The 7232-nt window shown below is 44.8% G+C and overlaps 1 pseudogene; it reads left to right on the forward strand.

Annotated features, from left to right (window-relative positions):
- The first annotated feature begins 366 nt into the window (after positions 1-366).
- On the forward strand, positions 367-6958 carry LOC117097399 (annotated as a pseudogene).
- Positions 6959-7232: the final 274 nt, after the last annotated feature.

Below are 7232 nucleotides of genomic sequence, written 5' to 3' on the forward strand. Positions count from 1 at the left end.
ACAGGTATGGTATAGACAAGCCATCTGCTTATTTCCCTTTCGGGCCAAGCAGTCCCAAGAGAACTGTGAGACCTGGGGTAGACATGCAGGATGTCTACCTGGGAGGACATGAAAGAACTGGGTATCTTGTGGCCATTTGCTGGGAAATGGCGAAGACCGCTATAGACATGGAAGTCCTCTTCTGTGGATGAGTGGCACTGCCCCAATCCATAGAACAAAGAGTGATGACCAGAAAGGGGTATGGGGTCTCCTAATGCTGGTGAGGAGTGAGGGATGGGTAAGGAGACCTGAGCCCACAGGATCAGCAGGTTGCTACCTCTCCTTCTAGAGACAGAACACAAGGGCCCCTGTGGAAATCTTTGCTTGATGGGGATCAGTTTGGGGAGCAGTACACAGACCCTTTCTGCCCCAGTGCCTTTTGCAAATGTCATTGGGGCAGTGAGGGTCTGTGTACTGCCCCCGTGTGATTATGAAATGATTATGAAATCTAAGTCATTTTTTAATGAGAGAGATATAGAAGCACTGATTATAGTTTTTGATGAGCGCAAGGTAAGTGACCACCACCGGGAGCTGATGTGACTCTTGCCAGGAGCAAGGCAAGTCGGCATTTTGAACCTTTTCTGCCTAACCGTAGTGTAGACCTAGGTATGATTTCTCCTAGCTCTTCTAGAATATCTAAGCTAGCTAAGGGATCCCCTGTTTCTGCCATTGTGGATACCAACCGTCTGGGGGAGCTATGGCTGTTATGTAATCATCAGAGACCCTAGTCTGGGTCACTAGCAGATTCCAGGGAAATTTCTTCTGTAGCACCCAGCCCCTGGGGTTCTGGCCTGATCCGAGTTTCCCTGAGACATGGTGTCTACTCTGCCCTCTCCTCTCCACCCCTGCCCCACCCTTGATGTAGGTATCTAAGGAACTTAGGACAATTTGGAACTTTCAGGGCTCAGCACAGAGTGACTGGAAAGAGAATAGGGTTTGGAATCAGACAGACCCGTGCTGGCCATACAGTCTTCTTATTCACATTTTCTAAACCTGTGTCCTCATCTCCCAAATGGAAAAGATAACAGGATTAATTTCCTAGGTTCTCATGAGGCATCGGGGAGAAAGTGTGTCTAAATCGCCTGGCACACAGTAGGCTTTTCAATGATCTCCTGTTCCCATGTCATGGTTTCTCTGTGCCCTCAGAAGAGCATGGGACTGAGGGTGTATGAAAGCTCTGCTTCAGCAACTCAAAATGAAGGGCATCTCAGAGCTAACCCAGGACTCACATTCTGAACCATTGGCAAGTGGAGCAGTTACCCAGGGAAGCTCCAGGTTGGCCCAATAATAGACTGAATCTGATGAAATTAGAATGGAGCCAGCCAGCTAGAGAGAAGACAGTAACTAGAAAGTCAGCAGCCTGTCATGAAAACTAAATGGCCCCATCTAGGACAGTAAATAACAATCTGGAGACTCGGGGCAGCATGAAATATCTTTCCATCTATGCAAGCAATTTACTCCTTGACAGGATCAACATTTTCACATCTTCACTAATGCTAGCAACTGCCACTAAGAAAAATGAAACCTCATGGTTCTTTGAAGCCATTGCTTAGGTTTCTGTTACTTAGAGCTGAATATAAACACTAACCAACCCAAGATGGGGTGATGGTAAAGAAGGTTTTAGAAATGGAGTAGCAAAATCAATCAAAGAACCAAAGATGTGAGAATGAAAACTTGGTTGGAAGAGATGCATCACTTGGCAATCTGCATTTTGTGGGGAGACAGAGCTTTTATGAACATCCAGAACTCATTTGCATACATCCCTGGGCCAACTGGGTATCTCAGGGAAAGAGAAGTCACAAGTAGCCTGATTGAGTGGCCAGTGCAAGTCCTATGTGCAAATTAACACTTTGGGCGTATCAGGCTATTGATAATGATCTTTATTTGCCTGGCTTGCCCATCCAGGCTGGATCACACCTAGTGACACATAGTATTGCCAGTTTCCTAATATAATCTAATTTTAAACATATTACCATCATTCTGGATGTAACAACATGCTCTTAGTTTTCCTTTCATAATATCCCGGATGGAGTCCACTTGCCTTCCTGGAACCAAGCCCCCGTCGGGCAATGGAAAAACCAAAGCTTGAAGCCACAGCCATCTGCTTAACCCAGCACCACTAAGCAGTTGGAAGACCTTGACCAAGTCACTTAAATACCCTGTGCTTCAGGTTTCTCATCTGTCAAAAGACAACAGCCATCCTGACTTCAGTGGATTGTCACAGAGCATGGTGGAAAGGGCTTAGCACAAGGCTGATCACACTGCTGGCAAAGAACTAATGAGTGGTACCTACTCCCTGCCTTGCCAACTCCCTTGTCTCCCCTCGCTGCTCATACTAAATTGACTCTGAGTTTTACCTGCTCTTTTAAATCTGACATCAAATCAGGAATTCTCCACTTTGAAACACTTCCATATGTGGACTCTGCCCGTGCTAGAACCTGAGATTGCTTTCCCATGAATCAAGTGATGAGTTTGGCCCTTTCCTCTCTGCTCCCTGAGTTTCTGAGCTATCACTCATGATTGCTTGCTACTGGTCAGCATCCCCCATACTCTGTGAGGCCCTGAGGTTAGGACCCTGTTGTGTCTGTTGTTCTATCTCCAGCCCCTAGGACAGTTCTTGATCCATAGTTAATGCTCATGGACTTGTGGAATAAGTGAGTGAATGAATGAAGTCCTTGAGCATCACACAGGTAGCACGGAAATGTCCTAATAAAGTACTTTTGTGCAGGCAAAGGCTCAGAAAACTTTTGTGGAACAAAAACATTTCAGTCCTACCTTCCCAGCTTTGGTGACTCTAATTGCTATGAATTCTTACCACTTCCTTTTCTTTTTTTGAGACATAGTCTAGCTCTGTCACCAGCCTGGAGTGCAGTGGCACAATCTCAGCTCACTGCAACCTCTGCCTCCTGGGTTCAAGCAATTCTTCTGCCTCAGCCACCCAAGTAGCTGGGACTACAGGCGCGTGCCACCACACCTGGCTAATTTTTGTATTTTTAGTAGAGACGGAGTATCACCATGTTGGCCAGGATGGTCTCGATCTCTTGACTTTGTGATCTGCCAGCCTTAGTCTCCCAAACACTTCCTTCTTTTTCTGCAAGAGAAGTAACCAGGGCAGCACAGAAACCCCTTAGAGCTATACAACCCTGTAACTATATTTTATAATAGCTCCGTTCTTTCACAAACCTTCCTCCTTCCTGACCTACTCAAGGGAGGGAAACTGGGAGCATTATCGAAATATCAGTACCTTATCTCTGAAAAAAACATTTTTCCCTGGCTGGCCAACTTGAGCATAGCTAAGCATATTTAAGAGGTTACAATGGAACCCTGGAATTATACCTTTTAATAGTGACAGCTACCACCACAACTGACATTAACAAGCTCCAGGATGTGCCAGGCAGTGTCCTAAGCATTTTGTTTATCAGCTCTTCCCAACAACCTTATGACAGAGGCAACATCAGCATTTTACTGATGAGAAAACCAAGATACAAGGTGTTTAAGAAACTTGCCTAGAGTTACTAGTAACTGATGAAGCTGAGATTTGAATCAAGGCTATCTAATCTAGAACTGGAACCCTTTTTTTGTGTGTGTGTGTGATGGAGTCTAGCTCTGTCACCCAGGCTGTAGTGCAGTGGCACGATCTCGGCTCACTGCAAGCTCCACCTCCCGGGTTCACACCATTCTCCTGACTCAGCCTCCTGAGTAGCTGGGACTCCAGGCACTCACCACCACGCCCGGTTTTTTTTGTATCTTTAGTAGAGATGGGGTTACACTGTGTTAGCCAGGATGATCTTGATCTCCTGACCTTGTGATCCTCCCGCCTCGGCCTCCCAAAGTGCTGGGATTACAGGCGTGAGCCACCACTCCTGGCCTAGAACTGGAACTCTTAACCACTGAGGTATACCAAAGTTTATTATTATTATTTTGGCCCCAAAATTGGGTAACATTGATCCAATCAAAAGACTTCTTAGTTTTTGGATTACTGAATAAAACTCCTGAAAGTACAATTTCACATACATGTCACCCCCTTCCCCCAACTAGGTCTCAAAGATAATATCCAAGTGGAATTCCGCATTAGCTTGCCTAGTCCTATTACGGCCTAGTAAATGTTTTTCTATTTTATTTAGAAGAACTTGTAATCTGGTTCCCACTCTTCTTTCTTTGCATGTTTTACAGAACACATCGTGCTTGCAGAGAGAGCAAACCATGCCTGTCTCTTGTGGAGCCCACAGTGCTGTATGCTTAGTGCGGCAATTGGGCCAGGAATGAAAACAACTACACCATAGTAACAATCCGTCATTCTGTCCATCTGCTACCCAAGAGGGATCTTAAAATAGTTTCAATTCACCTTTAAAATCCACTGCTCTGTGAAGGGCTTGTAACACTTGGCGGCCTTGGAAGCCTGCCTGAGAAACAGGACTGCTATTCGGACTACTGGTGTCCAGCTGTAAGCCTCCTTGGAGGGAAACAAGCCATCCATTCATTGGGCTGTTGTGAAATTTTCCTTCCCCACCAGCCCTCCCAGCCAAGAAGGAGAATACCTGGAGGAATGGCATTCTGGATTTTTGTTCTTCCTAATGTAGGGCCTGAGTTTTTATTTTCTTAATGGCCTACTCTTTTTTTCCTTCCTGTTTAACCCTCTTCTGCTCCAACTCCCCAACCCTACAACTTTCCCTTTCTTTTAACTTTTCTTTCTTCAGCTGAGAGATTGGGTGTGAGTTGAGACTTTACGGTCTGGAATTTCAAAATCGATTCATGGGGTAACCATCCCCAAACCAGCACACTTTTAATTAGGGTAGGAGTAATGAAATGGGAGACTCCCTGTACCCCTTTGTGGGACTTGCAACAGGAGTGTGGCTCGTTTGCTTGGCCACCACGTGCTCAAATCCCTTACAGGAGGGGAGCATGCAGGTGAGCAGGTGCTGGAGTCAGGGTGAGCGCCTTTGGGCTCTGGCCCCATGACAATGTCTATGAGTATTACAATGCTCTTTTAGCCCTGCTGTCCAGGATGGCTTAAGTGTTAAACAGCTCAGCGAAGAGTCACGGTGACAGCGTTTTTGGGTTTCTGCACCCAGTGCATCCCAAATTTTGCCTTGCATCCAGGAAGAATCAGGTTACATGTACTTGAAGGATGGTGAATGTGGGGATCTTATTGGGTGATGGAGGTGGCTCTCAGTGGGATGGGAAGCTGGAGAGGGGATAGAGTGGGAAGATGATCTTCCCCTGGAGTTCAGTCATCCTGAAGCTGATCTCCTCTCCCAATGCCCCCAGCCGAACTCCTCTCAGATGCTTCCTCTCTTCTCCCATTCTCTGCCGTGCCGCTCTGCTGCTCTGCTGCTCTGCTGCTCTGCCGCTCTGCCATACTTCTGCTCATGGAGCCTGGGGATTGGGATTTTTATAGGTACAGCATGGGGGTGTGGTGGGCCAGGGTGGTCTTGGAAAAGGCAACATTTGGGGGCAAAAACAGGAATGCCTATTCCCATTTAAAGCCTCGGGTTTCCAGGCTTGAGGGTGGGGCCTTTGCTGGGGAACCGCTCTCTACTACCTAGTATTTCCTTGCTTCCTGTCTGTATCCGTAGTACGAGTAAAGTGAGACCTTCCTGGGCAAACCCAGACATCTGGTCCCTGGGGTTAGCTCTGGCTCCACTGAGCTGCACCAAAGAGCATGGAGATGCTCAGCATGTGGAGGCTGCAGACAGCATCATCACGCTTTGTTGGCTCCTGGTTCTAGTGCCTAATTGTGTTCTAGATCTTGACAGGGCATAGCCAGTGGGGATTAAAACAGGACAGAAGATTCCCCTTCTTGCTATTTCCATTTTTTAAAAGGTTACATTCTCAGTATTCTAGTAGTCTAACCTATCATATCTGTAGGTGAATTTGAAAGTTAGATTGCAAAATTTCAATCTCACACTTTTTTTTTTCCATTTTAATTTTCATTTAGGCTGTGAAACCTAGCTTAAAATAAACTTACAGTAGTTTTTGTTTCTTATGGGAGACGGCATAGGCCTTAGATTATTTACTGTCTCTTTCTGAAGAATTTAACTCAAACCTGGATATCAGACCAAATCATACAATTTATATCAACAATGTGAATGACAAAATTAAAAAGGAAGAATTGAAGAGATCCCTATATGCCCTGTTTTCTTAGTTTGGTCATGTGGTGGACTTTGTGGCTTTAAAGACCATGAAGATGAGGGGCAGGCCTTTGTCATATTTAAGGAACTGGGCTCACCCACAAGTGTTTTGAGACAGTCACAAGGATTTCCATTTCATGGTAAACCAATGCGAATATATATGCAAAAACAGATTTGGATATAATATCTAAAATGTGTGACACTTTTGCTGACAAAGAAAAGAAAAAAGGCAAAACTGTGGAACAGACTGCAACAACCACAAACAAAAGGCCTGGCTAGGGAACTCCAGATTCAGCTAGTATCCAAGGAAATTCAACACCAAATCCTCAGGTCTTCGATTATCCTCCAAACTATATTTTATTCCTTAATAACTTACCAGACGAGACTAATGAGATGATGTTATCCATGCTGTTTAATCAGTTCCCTGGCTTCAAGGAAGTACGTCTAGTACCAGGGAGGCATGACATTGCTTTTGTTGAATTTGAAAATGATGGGCAGGCTGGAGCTGCCAGGGATGCTTTGCAGGGATTTAAGATCACAACATCCCATGCTATGAAGATCACCTATGCCAAGAAACAACATTTGGGATAGTCATCTTTAAAGGACTTGGTGTTATTTATAGTGTTTGTTTTGCTAACATTTGGTTGGGTCATTGTAATAGAGATTACGAGGAGTGAAAGTGAAATTTTTGTGAAGGACTTAAATTATCTAGTGTTTCTTTAGCGTTGGTGAACTATGAAATATGAAGGCCTTAATTTTGTGCAATAAACTTTTATTTGTATTCTGTGAAAAGTAAATAAATAAATAAACTTACAGCTATGTTTCATATGCATTCTTTGGGGATAATGCTATCAGATCAAGAATACCTTACAGGTGTAATTGCATGTATTCTCACTTGTCACCCACAGCAAAGCCATGAGGTAGGTGGCACAGTTGAATCATTTTTGAACATAGAACATGCCACTTTGATTTAAAATCAAATTATGACAACTAGAACTGAGCATGGTGGCTCCTGCTTGTAATCCTAACACTTTGGGAGGCCGAGGTGGGAGGATCACCTGA

The sequence above is a fragment of the Trachypithecus francoisi genome, unplaced genomic scaffold, assembly GCF_009764315.1.
Source record: "Trachypithecus francoisi isolate TF-2019V2 unplaced genomic scaffold, Tfra_2.0 Lachesis_group15, whole genome shotgun sequence".
Taxonomy (NCBI): Eukaryota; Metazoa; Chordata; class Mammalia; order Primates; family Cercopithecidae; genus Trachypithecus; species Trachypithecus francoisi.